Raw genomic sequence first — 25,502 nt, forward strand, 5'->3', positions numbered from 1 at the left:
CGAGTTTTTATTTGTTGAACAATATAATTTGTATTGAATTATTTGTTGTTGTAGTATTTTGTTGAAGTATTTGATTTTTCTATGATGAAATATGTGATAAGAAATAATTGTGTTGATAATTGAACGCCGAGACACGGCGAACCACGCCGGATATAGGCCTATTCTCGCCCATATGGGCCGTTTATCCGCCGAAATTGGGCTGCAAAGTGGGCCAATTTCGGCGCCTGGGGGCGACGACTGGGCGCAAACCCGCCCCCAGCGCCGAGTGCATCGCCGGCTCGCCCCCAGGGGGCGTTTTTTATGCGTCTTGGGGGGGCCAACGGCTGGAGATGCCCTAAGGAGTTACTTCAGTATTTTGATTTACACACAGAACATGCAAAGAAAAAGACATTAACAAGTCGCAAGTGTAATGATTCAGCAAATGTACCTTGAGAACTTCTGGGCAGTACTGATAAGCAATTGTACTGATTCAAATGGATGGAAGGACCCAAGCAACTAGTACTCGTATTCCTTCCTTACTTCTCGCCCTGGGTAGTCGGCAACAGTTTCATGCAAAGATCTATCAACCAAAGAATACTCACTTCAGTTCCCAAAGGGTCCAGTAAAGTATAAGCAGTCTCTTCGAACTCCCGGATGATCTGGACCAAGGCAGCCTGCAAATGAGGACCATTAAAGAACAAGCTACAAGCACCAATGCTATCGGTCCTCACCACTTCCTCTCCCCGGATTGCCATCGGAAAACATGGTACAACCCGGTTCTAAAAATGAGCAATAGATCACCAAGGCACTCCGCAAGCCAGAAAGTCGAACCGTTCTGATGTGCGCTAAATTTATCCCGAAGAAACGACAATACCACCAAATTGTTGTCAAGCTCGGACTCGGTAACAGCGAGACGATAATTTGGATAAATCAATGCATAGAGGGTGCCTTTCACGAATATCAGACTGTAAACGTGGCAGCCTTCATTCAACTGCGCCGCTTGCCACTAAGCATCCCCAATGCGGCAGTAGTTGATTTTGTGTTGCCATGACGTGAAGGTGAGGACAAGGTTGCCGGAAAAGATAACACCTCCAACGCATTCCGAGAGATCGGGCAAGCGGGCTCGCTCTGTCGTGAGGAGGTGGTGGATGCGGAGCTCGTGGCGGCTGCAGCCTCTGATGTCTTGGATAGCAGCGTGGCAGCCGAAGGAGTTGTAGGAGGTGATATCGATGTTGTCGGCGCAGAAGAGCCGGTCGAAGCACCGAAACCAGGTGAGGACGTGGCTGCGCGGGAGACGGAAGCGGAGGGGGACGTGGAAAACAGCCTCCGAGGTAGAAACATAAATAAAACAACAAATAAAATAAGGGGCGATTCTTGAGTAAAATGCATTCTCGAGGCGCTCAGAATCATTACTACCCGCACGTCCTACGAGTACTTAAGCCAGTTTTCATGTAGATATTTGTGGGCGGAGCCCGTACAGTATACGGAGATAAGTCGTAGTCAACCGTATCACGCACGCCACCACCGTTCCTCCCTGAGCGGATTATGGCAACGATGATTAAGGGTTTCCCTGTGTACACGGCCAAAGGTTTGTCTATGTTATTACCCTGTCGGATTGGTAGAGATGGGATAGGTAGAGGTTACTTCTGTCACATTTATCCTCCACTTCCCTAAAGATTGCACTGTCACTTGCTTTCTTCACTCTCTACTTCATCCAATAGTAATATCCTTGTGTCCAAAATTGGCAAATGTTGGATGATGCACTTCACCCAACATCACAAAAAACATTAACAATACATGAAAAGGTTATTTCATATCACGCAAAATTATTCGGTTCTAGTACAAACTAGAGTTCATCCTATTCTGCAAGAACTAGTAATTCACTCAAACATGTAGATGAAGTACATAGAGGATAGAGGCAAGTTACAAGCCAACATGATGTTGGAGATGGAGAGGAGCCTGGTGGCAGCGGCGATATGGAGAGGGCACCGGCCCTCCGGCCGGCGCCGGGTGTAGGGGTGCCTCCTCCTCTTCTTCTTCTTCTTGTCATGGCCCTCTCTTTATGGTGGAGTTGCTACCCTGGCAGTGTGGTGGCGGCTAATGGAACTTGTGAAGGATGGAGATGGTGATCTCTGGCGGCTAGGGTTGGAGGTCTTCTTATAGGAGGCTTCCTCGGGTCTCCTCTGTTGATATAACCTCCTCCCCTTCATCCAAGGGCTCTAGGGAATCCAAATCCACATCCAATACAAGCCTTGGCCGTCAAGCATTCCGTAGGGAAAATCGGGGACAAAATCGGAGCACAATCGGCGTCGTTATTGCTGATTTAGGAGTTGTCAGGAGGTCAGATGACCGTCCATACGAGAAGCTCCGCTCGTATGGAAGGCCGTCCTTCAGCCTGGCTTCGCGAGCTGTTTCGTATTTTGGTCACCATTTTTAATATGAACTCCGATTTTGACGTTCTTGGGCTCGTTGGATTGCTAAATAAAAGCTTGATGCATCTGTGGTCTTGGATCTTCATTTTGGACACTTTGATAAACGTCAAATCATCAAACTCTCCAAAGGGTATTGATCTGGTGCCTGGGACTTCTCTGGTTTGACCCCTAGCTTGATTCTATTGATGTCGCAAGCCCATGAACATGCCAACATACCTACAAAGACCATTAAATAAAGGACATACCTCCAAAGGGTATTGAAGCGGTGCCTGGGACTTCTCGGGCCATGCATGGTACCCGTCCTCCGAGGTAGGCTTGCTCGTTATCCTTAGGACGCAACGCTAGGCGACCATGAGATCATGTGGTGCTGCGTTCGAGCACTGCTCTGGGCACTCTGGACTATTAGAAAGAAGATTACTATGAATTCGGTGTTCCCTCCTCATCTTACTCACTGCATATTCAAATGCATTCTCTTCGTACAACAACCGACTCCATTGGGGTCACGTCCGGATGTTGAATCAATGCAACAAGCGATGGACAAGATGTGTAACATCCACACCATGGCGTGTCACCCTCCAGAGGTGATCTAGGGTATCCGTCTCTCTTGCGTCACGAGCCTGCATTCTCCTCTTATGGGCCATTGGCCTTGTACCTCAGTGTATAGCTTCGGATTTGTGTTCCATTTAACTCATGTCACTTTGCTAAGTTTGTCGGCTTTATTAATTTTAAACTAGACGCTTTTTTCGTCTTCGTTCTAAAAAATATGATCCTATCACACTTGATCTTTTTTTTGAATCTTGGCAGGAGAGCTCGCAAATTCATCCGGCGCCTCCATGGTTACCTCCATTGGTGGAGCTACATGCATCCCTGCAGTTGCCATGGCCCCCCAACCTGGGCAAATTTAGTGAAGAATTTTTTATAGAGATTTTTAGATTGGAAAAAAATAGAGATTTTTGTCTTCCCTAGAAATTGTGTTGTGTTTTCTCTTTGCCCCCCCCCCCCAATCTTCCTGGCCTAGCCTCGCAACTGGTCACATTCTTGTTTAGATTAGCTCTGGCACACATAGGAGACAACGACAAACTGGGCCGCCATGCGAAGAACCACCGGTCGCCACCCAACAGATGTCAGAGACTGTGTGCCTCTCACGCCCCGTGCGCCGCAAATTCGTGCTTGGAGCAACTCATTGGCACCATGCTCATGCGCTGCCCTGGATCTGATGGCAATCACCACGCCGCACCCGGCAACTGTTCACGACGCCCAGGCACACATCTCCTTACGCGTCCACCATACAACACCTCGCGCGTCTGTCGCATGCTCGCCGCACCTGCCTAGGCCAGCACGTCGTGCCCCCCTAACACCCCACTATTGCCGAGCCCCCGCGCTGCTGAGGCCACATGAGAGGGCGAAGAAAGAACGGCTCGCCGTCGTCGACGCCATGTGGGTTTTGCCTAACGGCGGCGGGGGAGGGGCGAAGAAGGAGAGGGTATTCGGCGGCGGCTTTGTTCCCTGCCCGAGTTGCGCGCGCGGTGGAAGAGGGCGGGGAGGGGGGGTGCTCCTCCTGTCAGACTAGACCCCTAGATATGATAGGAAAATATCTTGTGGGGCTTAGGCTTAGGTGCACCTCTGCATCGCGATTCATGCAAGAACTTTTCTCTTTTTTTTCTTCCAAATAGAACAACATATGAGCTTCAAACTTTGCAAAATAGCAAAACATTCTTACTACAATGAGAGACAAAACTTTTAGATTTTTTCGTGCATCATAAGTACTAAAAATAACATTTTTGAATAAAGAAAATCTCATTTTGTATATTCATATCGGTCAAAAAAGTCTATAAGTTTTTTCTCTCATTGTAGTAAGAATGTTTTATTATATTGCAAAGTTTGAAGTTCATATATTGTTTTATTTGAAAGCAACGAAAAAGAGAAAATTTCACACAGTAAGTTACTCTCTCCGTTTCAAAATAAATTACTTAACTTTATACTAAAATTAGTATAAAGTTGAGTCATCTATTTTAAAATGGAGGGAGCAGTTGTCTAGTACGGGTCTCAAAACTATATTGAAGGTATATCTTTAAAAATCCACGTCCAGATATGATAAGGAGTTTGAAAACGATGGCCAATTGTGATCAATTTAGAAGTGACGCGTACATGCCCACAATTCGTGTAGGCTACCCATGCTGACCGGTCAACCGCATCTTATCCATCGGACAAAAAATCCGACAGGTCATGTGCCCCACGCTCACTCACTCGCTTAACCCAATTTAACTACCTCTAAAAAGATTCCCGTGGGAAGGCTTTCTCTTTCTAATCCCAATCAGAAGAAACAAAAGACAACAGAGGTTAGAGGCGTAAAGATGAGCTCTGGCGAGCCGGTGAAGCTGCTGGGCTCGTTCGGGAGCCCGTTCACGCACCGGGCCGAGGCGGCGCTCCGGCTGAAGGGGGTCCCCAACGAGTTCGTCGAGGAGGACCTCGGCAACAAGAGCGCCCTGCTGCTCGCCACCTCAGGATGGACACGGTCCGGGTTGGTCCGGTCCCTGACCGAGCTGTCGTTTGGACCGGCCGTCGGCAGTCCGGACCGGATCGGACCGAGTAGTGTCGCGGTTCTGTTTTCAGGGACCGGATCGCGGCAACGAAAGCCCGAGCCGGACCGAGTGGCTCATTTGTACCGGCCGATGGTCATCCCAAAGCTCGCGCCGGAGCACGGCGACGCGGGAAGAGCGCTGGAGGCAGCGGGGCTCGTCGTGGAGGTGTCCATCGACTTCGGTGACTCATGGTGGACGGCACGGCGGCCAAGCAGAGCTCGGGCAGCAACAGCGACGATGAATCTGACACGACGGCCGGTGCACGACGGCGGTGTAGGGCCTCCCGCTTCAAGTTCTACCTTCCAGATGATAGATCCGAGCATGGCGCATCCAGTAGATATGCTTTCCAGCGTCAGGGAGACCGGTGGCCGCGCGGATGAACGACGGCGGCGCAGACCAACGCACAACCGATGCGCCCACCACGCGCCCGCCACGTAGCTCTGGCCACACGCTCGCCACGCGCCCGCCACAACCTCGACACACGCCCGCCACGACCTCGACACGCCCCCGCCACGTCCCTGCAACGCCCTTGGCACGCCCCCGCCACGCCCCTGCCTCGTCGTGACATGCCCCCGCCACGCTCTCGCCATGCCACAGCTCGTGTTCGTCGGTCCGCTCGGTTAAAGGCCGGACCGGACCGAAGCTTTGTCGGGCTGGTTTGCCGAGCTCGGACCGGCCGATTTTTTCAGCGGGCCAGGACCGAGCCGGCCGGAGCCGAGCAGGCCACGAGCCGGACCGCCGGACCGGACCGCGTCGTCCACCCTGATCGCCACCAACCCCGTGCACAAGAAGGTGCCTCTTCTCCTTCACCGCGGCCGTGCCGTCGCCGAGTCGGTCGTCATCATCGAGTACGTCGACGAGGCCTTCCCCGGGCCGCCGCTGCTCCCCGTCGACAGCTCGACCGTGCGGATGCCCGCTTCTGGGCGCAGTTCACCGCTGACAAGCTCTCGCGGACGCTGTTCAAGGCGCTGTGGGCGGAGGACCGCGATGCTCGGCGCGGGTTCGCGGAGGAGACGAGGGCGAACCTGGCGCTACTGGAGGCGCGGCTGCAGGGGAGGCGGTTCTTCGGGGGAGACGCGGCTGGGTACCTCGACGTCGCCGCCAGCGCCCTCGCCGCCTGGCTCCCGGTGCTGGAGGAGCTCGCCGGAGTCGGAGCGGAGGGCACGCTGATGGGCGAGGAGGAGTTCCCGGCCCTGTGCCAGTGGCGGAGTGAGTACACCGCCGACGAGGCCGTGCGGGCGTGCTTACCGAGCCGGGACCAGCTCGTCGCCTACTACGCCGCCAAGAAGGACGGCTTCGTCGTCAGAGGCAAGTCGCTGCAGAAGCAATGAGAAGAGATGATCCACCTACTGATCATGATGCCATTGTGAGTCGAATAATCTCCTAGCTGATGAATTGGTGTGTTCTCTATTGAGATTTCAGACTTCATCAGAGGGCAGAAGTAACGATCAATATATGATGAGTTGCAGTATTGTTTCAGACTTCAGGACCAACGTACCAATCATACATTGAGTGCTAGTTGAGGATAAACATAGGATCTTATTATTATTATTATTTACGTGATATAAACATAGGATCTGAAACAGGCTACTAAGGGCATCTCCGACGCGGACCCTCGAACCTCCCACAACTGTTCAGACCGCATTGCCCGGACCGCGGAAGCCATCCAACACAATTCTGTATCGGTCCACAGAACGGTTCGGATAGCGATTTCTCCCGCAAACTGGAGACAAATCTGAGGGCTTTGCGGTAGTCCGGACCGATCTCATGCCCGCTTCTGACCCCCCGGGCCATAAAAACCTCCTCACCCACCCCTCCCCGGACAAATGTGATGCACATGCCGCTTACCATGCCGCATTCATGTCGGCCCAGAGCACGCGGAGACCAGCATCACTAGTAGAAAAAGGGCCATTTGTCTCGGTTCTTAAGGGCCTTTTGTCCTGTTTATTGAACCGGGACTAAAGTGTCGTTACTAATGCCCTGGGACTTTAGTCCCGGTTCTTACATGAACCGGGACAAATGGGTCTCCACGTGGCCCGTGCGGCGAGCTCAGACAGGAGACCCTTTGGTCCCGGTTGGTGGCACAAACCGGGACCAATAGGCGTCCACGCGTCAGCAGCTGACAGGAGCTAAGATTTTCTTTTTGAAATGGGGTGGTTTAGGGGTTTTGCGGGGTTAATTTAGGTGTTTCATATATTGTGTTATCTAGCTAATTAATAGAGTGAAGTGTCCTTTCTTATCTCCGTGCTTGGTCGACGTACGCTACGTATTATACGTATAGAGAAGACTCGACACGCTAGCTAGTAAACAAATGAAGGAAACCTCTCCCCCTCCCTTCCCGAGTCGCCCCCCGCGTGGGCGGCCGGGAGGCCCCCAGATCCCGTCGGCCGGCCCTCCCCCACTCCTCCTCCTCCTCCCTTGCCGCCGCCTAAGGGCACGGCCTGGCGAAGCCTGGTCGTCACCGCCAGCGGCGGGGACTCGAGCCATCTCGCTCGCATGGGGCTGGCGCGGGCCAGCGCCCCCGGGCCGGAGCATGGCGGCGGGCCGGATGCCACGGCGGGTGGTGGCGGCGCCTCGACGACTTCTCTCCCCCGCGGCAGGAGGCCTCGCGATCTGGTGCGTCGCGGCCGCCAGGGACGGCGGCGGCGTGACCGGATCGGGTTGCGGCGGCGCGGCCGGATCTATGCCCAAGAGTGGGCCTTGATCGCTGGTCTGCCGTCGGCACGGTGGCGGGTGCGACTCGTCGGCAGCTCGGCAGATCCGCCGGGATTGTACCCTTGTCTGGTCCTTGACAGCACGGGCATCTCCGGGGAAAACCCTAGATCTCCTTGGGGTCGAGCGATGACGGCGATTTTGCGTCGTAGTCCCTCTTTAGGGCATCGTTTTAGAGTTTACTCCGGATGAAGGGACCAGCGACGTCGGTGGCGCACGTCTGGTGGAGCAACTGCCGATGAAAATCGCGCCGACTACGGTCATGGCGGACGATGATGGCGTCTGAGATGTCGTTCCCTTCTCGAGGCATCGTCATTGCAGTCTGCGTCATCAGGCTTGGGATGCTCCGGGAGAAACCCTAGATCTGGGTCTTCCGGATCGGATGATGATGGCGTTTTATCGCTTTCCCTCCTAGGGGCATCATTTTGGAGCAAGTGGTGCTAGGGGGATGGTGGAGCGGTACTTCATCTCACACATTGATGGCGGCGGAGATCGGCGGCATGGCGCTGTGGAGGCTCGGCGTCTGATGCGCGGAGATGGACTCGCGCAGGAGGAGGTAGCTGTCTAGCGTCATGGTGACGTCGATGGCAGAGTGGCCAGACAAGGTAGAAGCCTCAATATGATCTGAAGACGGACCTGTGGAAGATGGCGGCGACGAAACACAAGTGCGTCTGACCGGATTGTGCCCCAGACCCTGTATGTGGCTCGGCTGGAGCTTTCGGCTTTTGATATTAGGTTTAGGTGAGTGGTTTGGGTAGTGGCCCAGCTAGCATCCCTTCATCATATGGATATGAGTAGTGGCATATGTTGCCAAGATGGTGGATTCGGGTATATTGTTTGTAATACTTTGTAAGGTCCTCGAGAATAATCAATAAAGTGGTCGTATGCATCTCCCAGATGCAGAGGCCGGGGGTCATCCTCCTTTTCTAAAAAAATGAAGGAAACAGAAGATCGTCATGAATATATGCATACAGAGAGAAGTGATATCGACCACATCTCCTTCTCCGAGAGATTGGTCGACCAACAACTTCTCGTATATCTATCCGATGCTACTGGCTACATATATACAATATAATTATCTCTTACAATATAATATCCTAATTATATATGAACACAGGGTTCACATGGTATTCTTCGTCTTTAGCGATCACGTGGTCAAGGAAGAATGCCGCCAATTCCTCTTGAATTGCTTGCATACGATCTGGTGGTAGGACTTCATCCCGCATCCGAAAAATCTAATTTGAAGAAGGGGGTCAATACATATATATATGAATAAATGAAACTCAACACAAATGATGGTAATAAAATAAAATTATGAATATTATTGCTTACGCACTTCATATTGTTCGTCAGAGTAGCCCCGCTCACAGGTCGTGTGGCGGATGGACTCGCAAACGTAGTATCCACAGTAATTATTCCTGGCTTCCTGGCACAACCACTTTACAAGAAATAGAGGCCAATCAAACTGATAAGCAAGCATGCTATAAATGGTATTGATGAAACTAGCGCTTGAATCTGTAGGAGATGCGCGGAACATGCTAGTAGTACTTACTTTCGGGTGTCTAAATTGCAGCTTCTTCGGCAGCCCCGGTGCTTTTTTGGTGAATTTTATCCAAACCCTGCCAGACAAAGAAAACAATTACTTGATATCAGGAAATGAACAAAGTTGCTGATATGGTGCGATAATGATCAATTTAACTTACTTCTCGAGCATTTCAGTCATGTGTGCATACTCCTTAGGATATTTTCGTCTCGAGTGTAAGACAGTTACTAGTCCCTGATCAAGCTTCTTCGGCAGTCCCGAAGTCTAAGACGCATGCATAACTCATCAATTACATTACTATGACCTGGACTAATAAGGGAAACCGTATATGCACAAGACAATAACACTCACTTGAAGTTGTAAGGAAAGAGTATTATATCTTTGTTTTCATTTATTACCAACGATCGTAGCAAGTTGGCCTCGGTATTTTGGCATGAAATTTAACCTCATTTTCATCTATGAGATTTGTGTTAACGAACCCAATATCACCGATTTATCTTTTCTTCAATTCGGCGATCTTCAATCTGCATAATATAGTGAGGATAATTATAAATATATGCAATGAAAGAGCTGACCTATATATAGAGACTTAATGACAGAAGTAGTACTTACAGACAGTAGCAAGTGATCGTTAATTTATCGAGGGCCGGTTGATTGATAACTAGAAGAACTCCTCAAATGGAACATTCAACAGTTCAATTCCAATGAGGTCATGCTCCTCTTTAACTCTCAACGTCAAAATATCTGTCCCCCCAGACTCTCTGCAGGTTTTCATGTACCAATCATGGAATCTTCGCATCATCATTGTTAGAGATTTTTCATCTTTGACGAGAGGCTTCCCGTACTTGTAGCTGTATTCGTCCACCTCAAAGAAATCATAATGTACATCGTCGGGCAGGTAATCTCCAAGATTGCTATAACCGGGTACCATCCTCGAATCATTAGCAACAATGTCGCTAGACACCTTGAGCGGGCGGCACGATTGGTCCGCTTGTTCGCCGAGCTGGGCAATTTTTTTTCCCAGCTCGTCGTTCTGCTAACCTTTGATCACTGACAGTACTTCCCGACCGCTTCGCTTCGAGAAATGACTTTTCAATAATGCGGTCATAGTTGGCTTTCGGCAGAGAATTTGGTGGTCTCTTCAGGGCATCCAGAGTGCGCTTCGCTTTCATCGGATCTATCTTCTCCTCCGGAGGTGGATGTTTCTTTGCTTTCACCCCTTCAAAGAATTTCATCACTTTGCCTCGCACGATATTCGTGTTTTCCTCCTCGGTCCTCTTGTATGGTAACTTCTCTGAAGTCTTCAGAGAAGGACCGAATCTGTATTGCCTCCCGCCTCTGGATGTACTGCTAGACGCCGGAGCAGACGGAGCGGCTGCGGCTGTCTTCTTTCGTGCTTGCTTACGAGGCGGAGGAGAAGGACTACGACGCTCCGGAGGAGCCGGAGCGGCGGCGGGTCTCTTCCGCCCTTGCTGGCGAGGCAGAGAAGGAGGCACTACTAGGGAAAAGCCTATACACAGAATTTTACCAGTAGCGCTGTACAAAATCAAGCGCTGCTGCTACTTAGTAGCAGCGCGCGTAAATAAACCGCTCTACTGCTATGACTTTAGCAGTAGCGCGTACTAGCGAAAAGTGCTGCTGCTACGTTTGAACTAGGCGCACATGGCTAGCCCAACCTAGCAGTAGCGCGTATAATGGCCCAACGCTACTGCTAATCTTCTTAGTTGCAGCGTGTATTCCAGAATGCGCTGTAGCTAACGTAGCAGTAGCGCCCTTTCTGGAACACGCTACTGGTACTTCCGACTTAACCACGCGGTTCGTCCTTCCCCACGGCCACTTCATCCCCCAAATCAACTCCACTCTCGCCGCCGCCGTCGCCCCTCGGCCGCCGCACGCTCTCCCCATGCCGCCTCGACCCCAGATTCAACGCCGGCCCCGCCCCGACCTCAACGCCGCCCAGGACGCCACCCCTGACCCCGACCTCAATGCCGCCCCCGCCCCCCGACCTCAACGCCGCCCCAGAGCCCCGACCACGACCTCGACGCCGCTTGCCCCTCCCTCGTCGCAGGCACCCGAGGTGAGCACGCCTGCTCCTCCCTCTCCCCTACCTCTGCCTAGGGTTTCTACCTCCATCAAATTAGTTAGGGTGGAAACGAATTGGATGCGGATGCGGCTCAAATGAGTTAGGGTTCATGTAAGGGTGGAAACGAATCAAATTTCTAAGATAAATCATAAAACGAGTAAAATTTGACCACTTATTTCACTTTATAGTTGGATAATTGGAATATCCGCTACCACTTTCCACCCCTATAGGTTCATCAAATTAGATGGTAATTAGGGTAGTAGTTCTTAGGTACTAATTAGTTAGTAAGAACTAGGTACTAATTAGGTACTAGAATATTTTTATTTATAGTAAGTTTATTTTTAGTAAGAACTAGTTGAATTAATAGAACTAGTTAGTAAGAACTTGTTGCTATTTTTTTAGTTAAAGCAATTTTCCTGCATCGACGTGGACGATGCCTATCCCGCATCCTCATCGTCGAGTCGGCGGAGGACGACACCTGCTTGACCAGATGGGCCATGTCCGGGACTGGGCTCCGCCGGGGTGGTACTGGGAGGCGCTACCTACCGGGGGGCGCAGGTTGGTGAGGAGCCAGCCTGTCGTTGACCCAAACCTTCTTTAGTGGCGGTCGCGTGGGCCAGTGATGGTCCAGAGGCTCGAGGACTCCGCGGAGGTGGTGCGTCACCGTGTCAGTGAGGAGGACGCGCACGTTCGTCGCTACTTGTTTGCGTTGGAGCACAAGTTCTCCAATACCTGGCAGGTTCTCCAGGGATCTCACTGGAGCTATGATCCCGTGATGGTTCCTTCTTTGTGGGTGTCCACCGCCCGCGCCGATACCCGTCGTGTGCTAGGGTTTTAGTTGTACTAGTGATGTTATATGTATGACACTATTCGGGATGTATTAGTGATAATATTCGATGATGTACGGACGCATGAGATAATTTACTTTTGCTTATTGAATGCATGCTAATTTGAGTGTTATAAGATATTTTGAAATGTATATCTTGTTTTGCTCAATATCCAAGTGGCCGGTCATGTTTGCAGGTTACACCTCCGAGTGGCCTATGTTTTGCCGGAGTGTTGATTCATTTCCGTTCTGGCAAATTTCAGGCGCTCGATATATCCTATTTTAGCAAAGGTCATGCCGGATTTTTCCGTGAATTTTGGCATGACTTTTGCCAGAATATGTAGGAAATATCGAGTGCCCCGGATTTGTGTGTTGAGTATCCTGGTAGTTGTCTTTTATCGATTTTCAATTAATGTTTTAACTATGAACATAGGAAATGTCTGAGGACAAAAAGGATTTCGGTATTTGCAAATACTGCGAAGACGAGCGCGGCCTGTGCGACGGAATCTTCCTAGATGATGATAGGCGCTTCAGCATCAAGCTGGACGAGAACTTTGAAATGGATACAGTAAGTCACAACGACAAGTCTTTTTCGTAATTAAGCATAACATCTGCTTCATTTGCTTCAACTTATACCATGAGTATTATTAGCTTACGGCCAAGATATCCTACATGTTACTTTAGTGCATTCAAGATCAATGATGAATGCTTAATAGTGCAAGACTGGACCAGATATGTGATGGGGGAGCGCAGACAAGTACTAGGGGGCAGCAAACAGATGTGCTACCCAAAATTAGGAGACAAGTTCATCTGCATGCTCCAACTTGATCAAGGAGGAGAGCTACACATGTTTTATGTTGTTTTACCTAAGAGAGAGCAGCAGGAGTGATTAGCTAGAAATGAGTTTGAGGATGATGATGTGCTACACTATTACTATGATGATAAAATAGCTAGTGTTGGTGGTAATGACTGATGATTATTATTAGCTAGTGTTAGTAGTGATTAAATAAATATTGTTGGTGCTAATGATTATGATGATGATTAAATAGCTTGTGCTGGCGGATTAGATTCAAGTGGAGGCAACATGTGGTGCACATCAAAAGTACTACTAGTCCAAACTAGATCAAGTTTGGATTAGTAGTATACTTTTGACATGCACCACATATTGCCTCCACTTGAACCTAATCCACCTTCATTTGACACACTGTTATGGACATAATGATGTAAACCTCGTAACTGGTATTGTATCAATATTTGTACGATGGCGCATAAATACACTAAAAATAAAAAAAATAAAAAAAAACAATACTAGTAGCGATGGAAAGAAAACACGCTGCCAGTAGTTACATTAGCAACAGCGTGGGAGTGAACAAGTGCTGCAGCTATTTGTCCTAGCAGTAGCGCGTGCGGCACGCGTTACTGCTAAGCAATAGTTGTAGCGCCTTATTAGTAGCGCGCCTACCCGCGCTACTAGTGAGCACAAAACCAGCGCTACTGCTAGGGTTTTCCCTAGTAGTGTCCGGAGGCTGGCTGCTCAGGCGCGCCGGCGCAGGCGGAGAAGGAGGCGGAGTGCCGCCACACACTACTAGGGAAAACCCTAGTAGTAGCGTGGGTTTTTAGGCTATCAGCAGCACGGGAGGCCGCGCTACCAATAAGGCGCTACAGCTAACTCTTAGTAGTAGCGCTGTATGTACACGCGCTACTACTATTGACTATAGCAGCAGCGCTTTTACAGAACGCGCTACTATTAGTTAGCTGTAGCGATTTCCTAGCCCCGCGCTACTGCTATATCTTTCATCATTTCAACCCCGTTTCAGCTTCAATAAACTACAATTTCGAGATACTAGGTACTACTAGATATCAATTTCATAAAGCCATAAAGCATTATAGGTACTAGGTAGTATTCCCTCGGTTCTAAATTACTCGTCGTGGTTTTAGTTCAAATTTGAACTAAAACCACGACGAGTAATTTGAAATGGAGGGCGTACTAGATAACAATTTCATATATACTCAACATGCATCCTCAAGCAGTACTCTAGGTGATATCGACGATGATCATCATATGTAGTTTTAGATGATATCAACGACGATCATCATATGAAGTTCTACATGATATCGACGACAATCATCATATGTAGTTCTAGATGATATAGCCACACACACACACATATATGTAGTTCTAGATGATATCGACGACGATCATCATCCTCAAGCCTGGGCGGCGGGTGTTCCTGATAGTAATTAGGATGGCCTGTCCAACACGAAGATTCTTGCCAACAAGGAATCTCTTCCACCCAACCGAGTTTAAGTGTGTGCGACCATCGTCTGTGTCCATGTGGTAAGTACAGGTGGTGACAGAGCCCCTTGTGGTAAGGCGTAGTCTAGCTGAGCCTTCTTCATCAGGCTCGATACCACAACTCGCAGATAGGTTCTTTGGCAATTTCTGAATAAGAAAAACATATCAATTAATAAATAGCTTCGCACATACTCTTGCAAATATATTTCTATTAAGCCTATATTTCTACACTATCAAAAGACACAGTACTACGCATTTGTACTAATTAATCATGAATTCTACTAATAAGTATATATGGATTATCTACTAGATTCCACATAGCATATCATCGACTAGATTCCACATAGCATGTCATTGGACTCTACACTAAGCATATCATCGGATAATTTGCATTTGTAAGTATAACAATAAAGCATATATATATATATATATCATCAACTTACTACAGTCAGTATAACATACCATTTCATGCCGATCGACCATGGTACTTGTCAGGCCGGTCACGAATGGCACCCCGACAAAGTCATCACGTGGCGGAATTATGTCCCATAGGTTGCGCACCTCCTCCTCGCTCAACCTCCTTCTTTGAGCTACGGTGGCTTCATGAAGTGGGTTCTCATCATCTTCATCATCTTCGTCATCTTCATCATCTTCCATCAGGTTGAGATAAATGACAGCCAGCTTGGGTCTTTCTGCTCTGAAGGAGAACCTGATCAACTCACCACCAGTAAGACGCATGTGGGCGATGAAACGGGCCCATCCATCTCCTCCAATTGCGACATATTGCTTCCTTTCTCGACCTCCATAGTGTACGGCCCCCAAGGAGCCTCAAATGTCAAAGTGTCTCCTGTCAGCTTGTTGAATTTCAACCTCACATTTAATGGGACGATCTGTGTAAAAAAAGCAAAATGATACAATGCAGTAATGTCAACACTAAAAATAAAATAGTTGTTACATTTCATCTAATTTCTTACCGCCGCATGACGAAAACTCGGCTGGAAGTAGATGCCGAACAGCTTGCCAGTTGCAAGGTTGCTGGCGCACCTTGACTTGCATAGTCGACATAGTGGTGGTGGCGGCGGCGCCATTTTCCTAAAGCAATATGAGCAAAGGATTAACGATCCACTTCACAGGAAAGAAAAATAGTAGCATGTGATTTTAACTAAATTGGCACCTACATTTTGCCAAAAAATAACTTATTACAAAAAAACAAAAACATCTACATATCCATGTATAGAAAAAATAACAATAAAATGTTCTAAATCAACTAGCCTACTAAATCTACTAAATCAAAATGTTCTAAATCAACTAGCCTACTAAATCAACTAAATCAAAATGTTGCATATGAACTAGCCTACTAAATCAAAATGTAGCAGGGAGGGGGGAGAAGGAGGGGCGACTTGAGGAGGGAGAAGAGAGTAGGACGGAGAAGGAAGGCGGAGCAAGGAGGGGCCGGCCGGCGGCGAGTCGAGGGAGGACGGAGGAGGAGGGCGGTACCGAGTCCAGCGAGGAGGAGGAGTTGACGGCGGCACAGAGGGAAGAGGGGTAGGCGACGGCGGCCGGCGGGGGAGGACCGGCGCGCGCGCGGGTGGGGGGGGATGAGTCTGAGTGTGTGAGTGTGGATCGCGGAGAGGAGCGTACGTGGGGTGGAGATAGCGAGTTTTAGCAGTAGCACTCTAAAGGCAAAGGCGCTACTACTAAACTACCTATCAGTAGCGCAGTCCGAATAAACGCGCTGCTGCTAGAACTAGCTTCGCGGCGGGGTCGTGGGACTTATAGCAGTAGCGCGGCTTAGAGAAGGCGCGCTAGTGATACTTCTATTTCAGAAGCGCGTATTGCCGGAGCGCGCTATTGCTACATTGCAGCAGCACCTTATTTTAAAACTCGCTGCTGGTAAGATCCTGTGTATAAGCTTTTCCCTAGTAGTGACATGCTGGAGAAGGAGGCTGAGTGCCCTGATCACTCGCCAGAGGAGGAGGCGGAGGAGGAGGTAGAGTGCCCTGACTCACCGGAGGAGGAGGAGGAGGCGGAGGCGTCCAGTTCGGCAGGTTGATGAGCTCCTTCCGCCATAGGCATGGAGTCTTCAGAGAAGAACCCAGCCGAGTCTCCCCTTCACCCATAGGGTGGTCAAGCTCGAGGTCCTCAAATCTGTCCGTTATTTAATCCACCATCACCCTAGCATATCCTTCTGGAATCGGCCGGTAGTGGTAGGTTGTGCCAGGTTCAGTAGGTAAAACAGAGCCAATAGCCGCCTTGACTTTGAATTTCATCCATTGCGTCATAAGGTGGCAATGTTGAGACTCTGTGATAGCATCCACAGGGTAGCTAGCAGGAGCCATGAAGACAGGCTCTTGCTGAAGCAGCTCGGTGGAAGCCACGCTGCTTCTCCGCCGAGATGGCGGGGTAGCTTCGGGGGAAGCTTCGGCAGGTCGTTTGCTGCGATTTGCTTCTCGTTCCTCTATCGCTAGTACCCTTGCGTGCAGCGCTTGCAGTTGGGTATGCTCCACTTTCTTCCTCCTGTCCTGCCATTTGTAACCGCCTGCGTCCGGAAACCCAGCCTTCCATGGAACGGAGCCTGGTGTGCCTCATGTCCGTACAGGGTGCTCAGGATTCCCGAGGGCCATTGTGAGCTCGTCGTTCTCTCTATCTGGAACGAACGTCCCTTTCTGGGCTGCATCGATATACTCCTGAAGCCTCGTGACTGGTATTCTCATTTCCTCGTCCGTCCAAACGCACTTCCCTAATACAGGGTCCAAGGTTCCGCCAGCCCTGAAGAACCAAGTCCGGCAACGGTCTGGCCACCTGAATGTCTCTGGTTCGACCCCTTTATCAAGCAAGTCATTCTCAGCCTTGGCCCACAGTGGCCGGGCTTTGAGGTAGCCACCTGACCCCGTGCGATGGTGAAGCTTCTTCTTCGCAGCATTCTTCTTGTTTGTCACTAACATCTTCTTACTCTTGTCCGATGTCTTGTGGGCCACAAATGCGGACCAGTGATCTCTAATCTTCTCATATCGGTCGATGAATTCTGGTGTATCTTCTTTGTCGACAAATCTTTTCAGCTCATTCTTCCACCTCCTGAATAGTTCTGCCATCTTCTTAAGAGCATGAGACTTGATCAATTGCTCTTTAACTAGCTTCTCCGGATCCTCCTCTGGCGGCAGGGTGAAATTTGCCTTCAACGCGGTCCAAATATCATCTTCATAGCATCGTCCGACTCGCGGACCCTCCGCGACCAGCGCCAGGTTCTTCGGGAACGAGCTCACGAAGACGCTCGGACCACCATCGAGCGCCGGCGTGAAATGCACCACCAGTCAGACAAGTGGGCGGGACCCGCTATGGACCACCCAACACCGGGGGGCTCCAGCGGCCTACCGTACGAGGTGGGCTGCCCGGCCTTCACCCGTGAGCTACGGCAGTTCCAGTGGCCGTCCCACCGCATGTTCAAGCCCGACGTCGGCGAGAAGTACACTGGCAAGACCCATCCGTCCGAGTTCCTCAACATCTACACCATCGCGATGCAGGCTGCTGGAGCTCGCGACGACAAGGTGCTTGCCAACTATTTCCTCCTCGCACTGAAGCCCAATGTTATGTCTTGGTTGATGCACCTGCCGGCGGATTCCATTTCTTCTTGGTCGGATCTGTGACATGAGTTCGTTGGCGCCTTCACAAGAGGCCACCAAGCTCATGGCTAGACTAGCGATCCGCATATCATCCCCCAGAAGGAAGGGGAAACCCTGCGCAAGTACATCCAGAGATTCAGCCGGGTGCAATACAACATCCCCGACGTTCATCCCGCCGCCGTAATCAGCGCGTTCCATTAGAACATGCGCAACCGCAAGATGCGCGAAGAGCTGGCGATGACCAAGGTTAAGGATGTGGCCGAGCTCTACGTTCTGGCTGATAGATGCGCCCGGGCTGAAGAGGGAAGGAAGTACCCCGGCAAAGACACTGGTGCGGAAACCGACACTACCGATGAAGACGCCGCCACCCCGACGAAGAAGGGCCGACGTCGCAACAGGAAATGCAAAGGCAAGGCCGTGCTTGCCGTTGAAGGATCTGACAACACCAGCGCTGCCAAGAAGTTTCAAGGAAGACGCCCCCGGCAAGGAGATTGCCGGGTGCGCCGCCTGCCGGGCCTTGGCGGCTACCGACAAGCCAGGAAGCTCCGGCAACCAATACTGCAAGATCCACCGCACCAATGGCCACGACCTCCAGAACTGCCGACAAGTCGAGCTGCTTGCTGAGAAGCAAAAAGCTGAGTACGAGAGGTGGGACAAGGAGAAGGACCAGGATGGTGCTGAGGGATCCGCCAAGAAGCGTGGCGGCCAAGGAGGCCGCCGCGGCAAGGACAACCAGCGAGAGAGGCCTGCCCGGGGCCGTGACAAGAAACAAGAAGACGATGATTGATACGTCTCCAACGTATCTATAATTTTTGATTCCTCCATGCTATATTATCTATTGTTTTGGACTATATTGGGCTTTATTTTCCACTTTTATATTATTTTTGGGACTAACCTATTAACCGGAGGCCCAGCCCAGAATTGCATATTTTTGCCTATTTCAGTGTTTTGAAGAAACAGAATATCAAACGGAGTCCAAACGGAATGAAACCTTCGGGAACGTGATTTTCTCACCGAACGTGATCCAGGAGACTTGGACCCTACGCCAAGCATCAGAGAGGCGGTCACGAGGGTGGCGGCGCCCCCCTGCCTCGTGGGCCCCTCAAAGCTCCACCGACGTACTTCTTCCTCCTATATATACATACGTACCCCCAAACGAACAGATACGGAGCCAAAAACCTAATTCCACCGCCGCAACTTTCTGTATCCACGAGATCCCATCTTGGGGCCTGTTCCGGAGCTCCGCCGGAGGGGGCCGTCATCATGGAGGGCTTCTACATCATCATAGCCTCTCCGATGAAGTGTGAGTAGTTTACCTCAGACCTTCGGGTCCATAGTTAGTAGCTAGATGGCTTCTTCTCTCTTTTTGGATCTCAACACAAAGTTCTCCCCCTCTCTCGTGGAGATCTATTCGATGTAATCTTGTTTTTGCGGTGTGTTTGTTGAGACCGATGAATTGTGGGTTTATGATCAAGTCTATCTATGAATAATATTTGAATCTTCTCTGAATTCTTTTATGTATGATTGGTTATCTTTGCAAGTCTCTTTGAATTATCAGTTTGGTTTGGCCTACTAGATTGGTTTTTCTTGCCATGGGAGAAGTGCTTAGCTTTGGGTTCGATCTTGCGGTGTCCTTTCCCAGTGACAGAAGAGGCAGCAAGGCACGTATTGCATCGTTGCCATCAAGGATAACAAGATGGGGATTATTTCATATTGCATGAATTATCTCTCTACATCATGTCATCTTGCTTAAGGCGTTACTCTGTTTTTAACTTAATACTCTAGATGCATGCTGGATAGCGGTCGATGAGTGGATTAATACTAGTAGATGCAGAATCGTTTTGGTCTACTTGTCACGGACGTGATGCCTATATACATGATGATGCCTAGATATTCTCATAACTATGCTCAATTCTGCCAATTTCTCAACAGTAATTTGTTCACCCACCGTAGAATACTTATGCTCTTGAGAGAAGCCACTAGTGAAACCTATGGCCCCCGGGTCTATTCTCATCATATCAATCTCCATCACTTTAATCTTGCTTTGCTTTTTTACTTTGCCTTTTACTTTTCACTTTGCATCTCTATACCAAAAATACCAAAAATACTATCTATCAGATCTCACTCTCGTAACTGACCGTGAAGGGATTGACAACCCCTAATCGCGTTGGTTGCGAGTAGCTATCGTGTTGTGCAGATACGAGGGACTTGAGCATGGCCTCCTACTGGATTGATACCTTGGTTCTCAAAAACTGAGGGAAATACTTACGCTACTCCGCTGCATCATCCTCTCCTCTTCGGGGAAAACCAACGCAAGCTCAAGAGGTAGCAAGAAGAATTTCTGGCGCCGTTGCCGGGGAGTCTACGCAAAAGTCAACATACCAAGTACCCATCACAATCCCTATCTCTCGCATTACATTAGTTGCCATTTGCCTCTCGTTTTCCTCTCCCCCACTTCACCCTTGCCGTTTTATTCGCCCTCTCCTTCTCCTTCTCCTTCTCCTTCTCTTTTTCCGTTTACCTTTTTCTCGCTTGCCTTTTGTTTGCTCGTGTGTTGGATTGCTTGTTTGTCGCGATGGCTCAAGATACTACCAAATTGTGTGACTTCACCAATACCAATAATAATGATTTCCTTAGCACTCCGATTGCTCCTCTTGCCAATACTAAATCTTGTGAAATCAATACTGCTTTGTTGAATCTTGTTATGAAAGATCAATTCGCCGACCTTCCTAGTGAAGATGCCGCTACTCATCTGAATAGCTTCATTGATTTATGTGATATGCAAAAGAAAAAAGATGTCGATAATGATGTTGTTAAATTGAAGCTATTTCCTTTTTCGCTTAGAGATCGTGCTAAAGCTTGGTTTTCGTCTTTGCCTAAAAATAGTATTGATTCTTGGAACAAGTGCAAAGATGCTTTTATCTCTAAGTATTTTCCTCCCGCTAAGATCATCTCTCTTAGAAACGACATTATGAATTTTAAGCAACTTGATCATGAACATGTTGCACAAGCTTGGGAGAGAATGAAATTAATGATACGTAATTGCCCTACTCATGGTTTGAATTTGTGGATGATTATACAAAATTTTTATGCCGAATTGAATTTTGCTTCTAGAAATCTTTTAGATTCGGCTGCGGGAGGCACTTTTATGGAAATCACTTTAGGATATGCTACTAAACTCCTAGATAATATTATGGTTAATTATTCTCAATGGCATACTGAAAGATCTTCTAATAAAAAAGTGCATGCGATAGAAGAAATCAATGTTTTGAGTGGAAAGATGGATGAACTTATGAAATTATTTGCTACTAAGAGTGTTTCTTCTGATCCTAATGATATGCCTTTGTCTACGTTGATTGAGAATAACAATGAATCTATGGATGTGAATTTTGTTGGTAGGAATAATTTTGGTAACAACGCGTATAGAGGGAATTTTAATCCTAGGCCATATCCTAGTAATCCTTCTAATAATTATGGAAATTCCTACAACAACTCTTATGGAAATTATAATAAGATGCCCTCTGAATTTGAGAATAGTGTTAAAGAGTTTATGAATTCACAAAAGAATTTTAATGCTTTGCTTGAAGAGAAATTGCTTAAAGTTGATGATTTGGCTAGGAACGTTGATAGAATTTCTCTTGAGGTTGATTCTTTAAAGCTTAGATCTATTCCTCCTAAGAATGATATCAATGAGTCTCTCAAAGCCATGAGAATTTCCATTGATGAGTGCAAGGAAAGAACCGCTAGGATGCGTGCTTCCAAAGATGCCTTTATTAAAGCGTGCTCTTCCAATTCCTATGAAAATCAAGATGAAGATCTAGAAGTTATTGTTGTAACCCCTATCAAATATTTCCTTTCCAATATGAATCTTGATGAAACTGAATATGATCTTCCTTTACCTAGAAGGTGTTCCAAAAATTCGGAGTATTTAGATCTTTATGATGAAATTGATGAAAGTGGGATTGAAAGAAATAAAAATCTAGATGTTGCTAAACCCACTATATTGGATTTCAAGGAATTTAATTATGAAAGTTGCTCTTTAATTGATTGTATTTCCTTGTTGCAATCCGTGCTAAATTCTCCACATACTTATAGTCAAAAGAAAGCCTTTACCGAACATATTGTTGATGCCTTGATGCAATCTTATGAAGAAAAACTTGAGTTGAAAGTTTCTATCCCTAGAAAAATATATGATGAGTGGGAACCAACTATTAAAATTAAAATTAAAGATCATGAGTTTTATGCTTTGTGTGATTTGGGTGCTAGTGTTTCCACTATCCCAAAAACTTTGTGTGATTTGCTAGATTTCCGTGATTTTGATGATTGCTCTCTAAACTTGCATCTTGCGGATTCCACTATTAAGAAACCTATGGGAAGAATTAATGATGTTCTTATTGTTGCAAATAGGAATTATGCGCCCGTAGATTTCATTGTTCTTGATATAGATTGCAATCCTTCTTTCCCTATTATTCTTGGTAGACCTTTCCTTAGAACGGTGGGTTCGATTATTGATATGAAGGAAGGGAATATTAGATTTCAATTTCCATTAAAAAAGGGCATGGAACACTTTCCTAGAAAGAAAATAAAATTTCCCTATGAAACTATCATGAGAGCCACTTATGGATTGCCTACCAAAGATGGCAATACCTAGATCTAACCTCGCTTTTATGCCTAGCTAGGGGCGTTAAACGATAGCGCTTGTTGGGAGGCAACCCAATTTTATTTTTAGTTTTTTGTGTTTTTCTTCTGTTAGGGAATAAATAACCCATCTACCTTCTGTTTAGATGTGGTTTTGTGTTTTAATTAGTGTTTGTGCCAAGTTAGACCTATTGGATCTTCTTGGATGATAGTTATTTGATCTTGCTGTAATTTCCAGAAACTTTGCGTTCAGTGCCCGAATTATTAAAACTCATCAGAACGTGATAAAATACTGATTCCAATTGCTGCTGATCAATAAACAAATTGTCTAGGTCTTCCAATTTTGGTAGATTTTTTTGAGTTCCAGAAGTTTGCGTTAGTTACAGATTACTACAGACTATTCTGTTTTTGACAGATTCTGTTTTTCGTGTGTTGTTTGCTTATTTTGATGAATCTATGGCTAGTAAAATAGTTTATAATCCATAGAGAAGTTGGAATACAGTAGGTTTAACACCAATATAAAAAAAGAATGAGTTCATTACAGTACCTTGAAGTGGTCTTTTGTTTTCTTTCTCTAATGGAGCTCACAAGATTTCTATTGAGTTTTGTGTTGTGAAGTTTTCAAGTTTTGGGTGAATTCTTTTGATGGATTATGGAACAAGGAGTGGCAAAGAGCCTAAGCTTGGGGATGCCCATGGCACCCCCAAGATAATCCAAGGACACCAAAAAGTCTAAGCTTGGGGATGCCCCGGAAGGCATCCCCTCTTTCGTCTACTTCCATCGGTAATTTACTTTGAGTTATATTTTTATTCACCAACATGATATGTGTTCTGCTTGGAGAGTCTTGTATTATTTGTGTATTTGTTTGTTAGTGTGCCACAATCATCCTTGCTGTACACACCTTTTGAGAGAGCCATACATGAATTAAAATTTGATAGAATACTCTATGTGCTTCACTTATATCTTTTGAGCTATGTAGTTTTACTCTATGTGCTTCACTTATATATTTTGAGCTATGTAGTTTTGCTCTATGTGCTTCACTTATATCTTTTGAGTGTTATAATTTTTCTTTATGTGGTTCACTTAGATCTTTTAGAGCACGGTGGTGGATTCGTTTTATAGAAACTATTGATCTCTCACGCTTCACTTCAATTATTTTGAGAGTCTCTAAATAGCATGGTCCGGATGGGTTCAATCGGCATGCCATCGCGCGCGATTTCTATGATCTCAAACCTTTCATCCGAGCACAACTTTTTCTTCGGGCCTCGTCTCTTCACCGAAGTTGTGCTCGATCCGGAGGGCTAGAAAAAAGAAGACGAGAGTTCATTAATATATGTGTACATACCAAAAACAATTAATGCATCAATTAGCTAGCTATAGTCAGCACATGCTTAATTAATATATATACCTGGCCGGACTCCGTTCGGTTACCAGAGCCGTCATCACAGTGTCCTTCTTGCACCAGCATTGGGTCACCAGAGCTATCATGATTATGTCCTTCCTCCTCCATTGTTCGATCACCGTAGTCGGCTTCTTCACCCTCTCCTTCTAGACCATCGGTGTCGTTGAGAAACGACAAGACGGCCACACTTCCGTGTGCGATTATGTCCCCCAACATCACTTCTGTTGCTTCGTCTCGGGGGTCCATAGTTTCTGCAAAGTTTTACAACATGGCAATTATTATTCAAACATGACAGATGGATATATTAGTGGCAAACGTAGAACTAGCTAGCTAATCATATTAATTAGTGGCCTCTACGCTGCTTCTCTAGGGTTTGGGGTGCCCTCGATCGGCACCGCTTCAAGTGTTTGGGGTGGCCTTGACAACGCTTCAAGGGTATGTGGTGGCCTCGACGACAACGCTCTTTTAACTTGGTAAATTTGGGTGGCCTCGAGAGAGTTTGTCGGGTAGGGGCGCGGCGGGAGGGGGTAGGAGACCGACATCGTTTTTTCTATGGTTTGGGTGTCCTCGACAGTTTTGGTCGAGCGAGAGGGCCGGGGGGTGCTCCCGTGGTATAAGTTATGACAGTCGAGAGGGGGTATATATATCGACCACCCATCATGTCAAAGTTATTTTGGAACGGAGTTACCGATAAAAATTAAGAAGAGGAAGTAGAAAATAAAAAAAGAGGAGAAGAAGAAAAAAAGGAGAAGAAGAAGGAATAGAGGAGAAGAAGAAAAAATACACTCTATTTTTCTTCTTCTCCTCTATTCCTTCTTCTTCTCCTCTTTTTTTTTCTTCTTCTTCCTCTTCTTAGTTCATTCCTTCTTCCTTTCTTCCTAGGTAGATATATAAAACTTTTCTAAAAAAATGTTATCGGGGAGGGGGTATATCGACCTCCCCTCATGTTGAAATTATCAGGGAGGGGGTATATCGACCCCCACCCCCTCATCATGCATATATAGCTACCACATACATATATACATTGAAAAAATTACATATATGCAACAAAAACATTAATACGAATATGAACAAAAAAAATACATATATGAACAAAAACATGCTGTGAACAAAAAAATTAATGTAATAAATCTAATAAGAAATTAATCTAATAAAAACATACTCTGAACTTACATATAGCCACATACATACAAATATAAATTTTATATATATGAACAAAAAATTAATCTAATACAAAATAAAAACAGACCCGAACCGACGCGGCGGCTCACAGCGGGGGCGTCTGGCGATGGCGACGGCGGGGGAGGCGAGGGCGCCAGCGCACGGGGGCGGGCCGTAGGAAGGGGCTCAGGCGCGGGGCAGGGGCCGGCGCGGCCACGGCGTGGTCGG

At 47.5% G+C, this 25,502-nt stretch overlaps 2 pseudogenes; one reads left to right on the forward strand and one right to left on the reverse strand.

Moving 5' to 3' along the window:
* Positions 1–495: 495 nt before the first annotated feature.
* Positions 496–3,291, reverse strand: LOC125531413 (annotated as a pseudogene).
* A 1,474-nt stretch (positions 3,292–4,765) lies between these two features.
* On the forward strand, positions 4,766–6,511 carry LOC125531414 (annotated as a pseudogene).
* Positions 6,512–25,502: the final 18,991 nt, after the last annotated feature.

The sequence above is a fragment of the Triticum urartu genome, unplaced genomic scaffold (assembly GCF_003073215.2).
Source record: "Triticum urartu cultivar G1812 unplaced genomic scaffold, Tu2.1 TuUngrouped_contig_706, whole genome shotgun sequence".
NCBI classification, from domain to species: domain Eukaryota; kingdom Viridiplantae; phylum Streptophyta; class Magnoliopsida; order Poales; family Poaceae; genus Triticum; species Triticum urartu.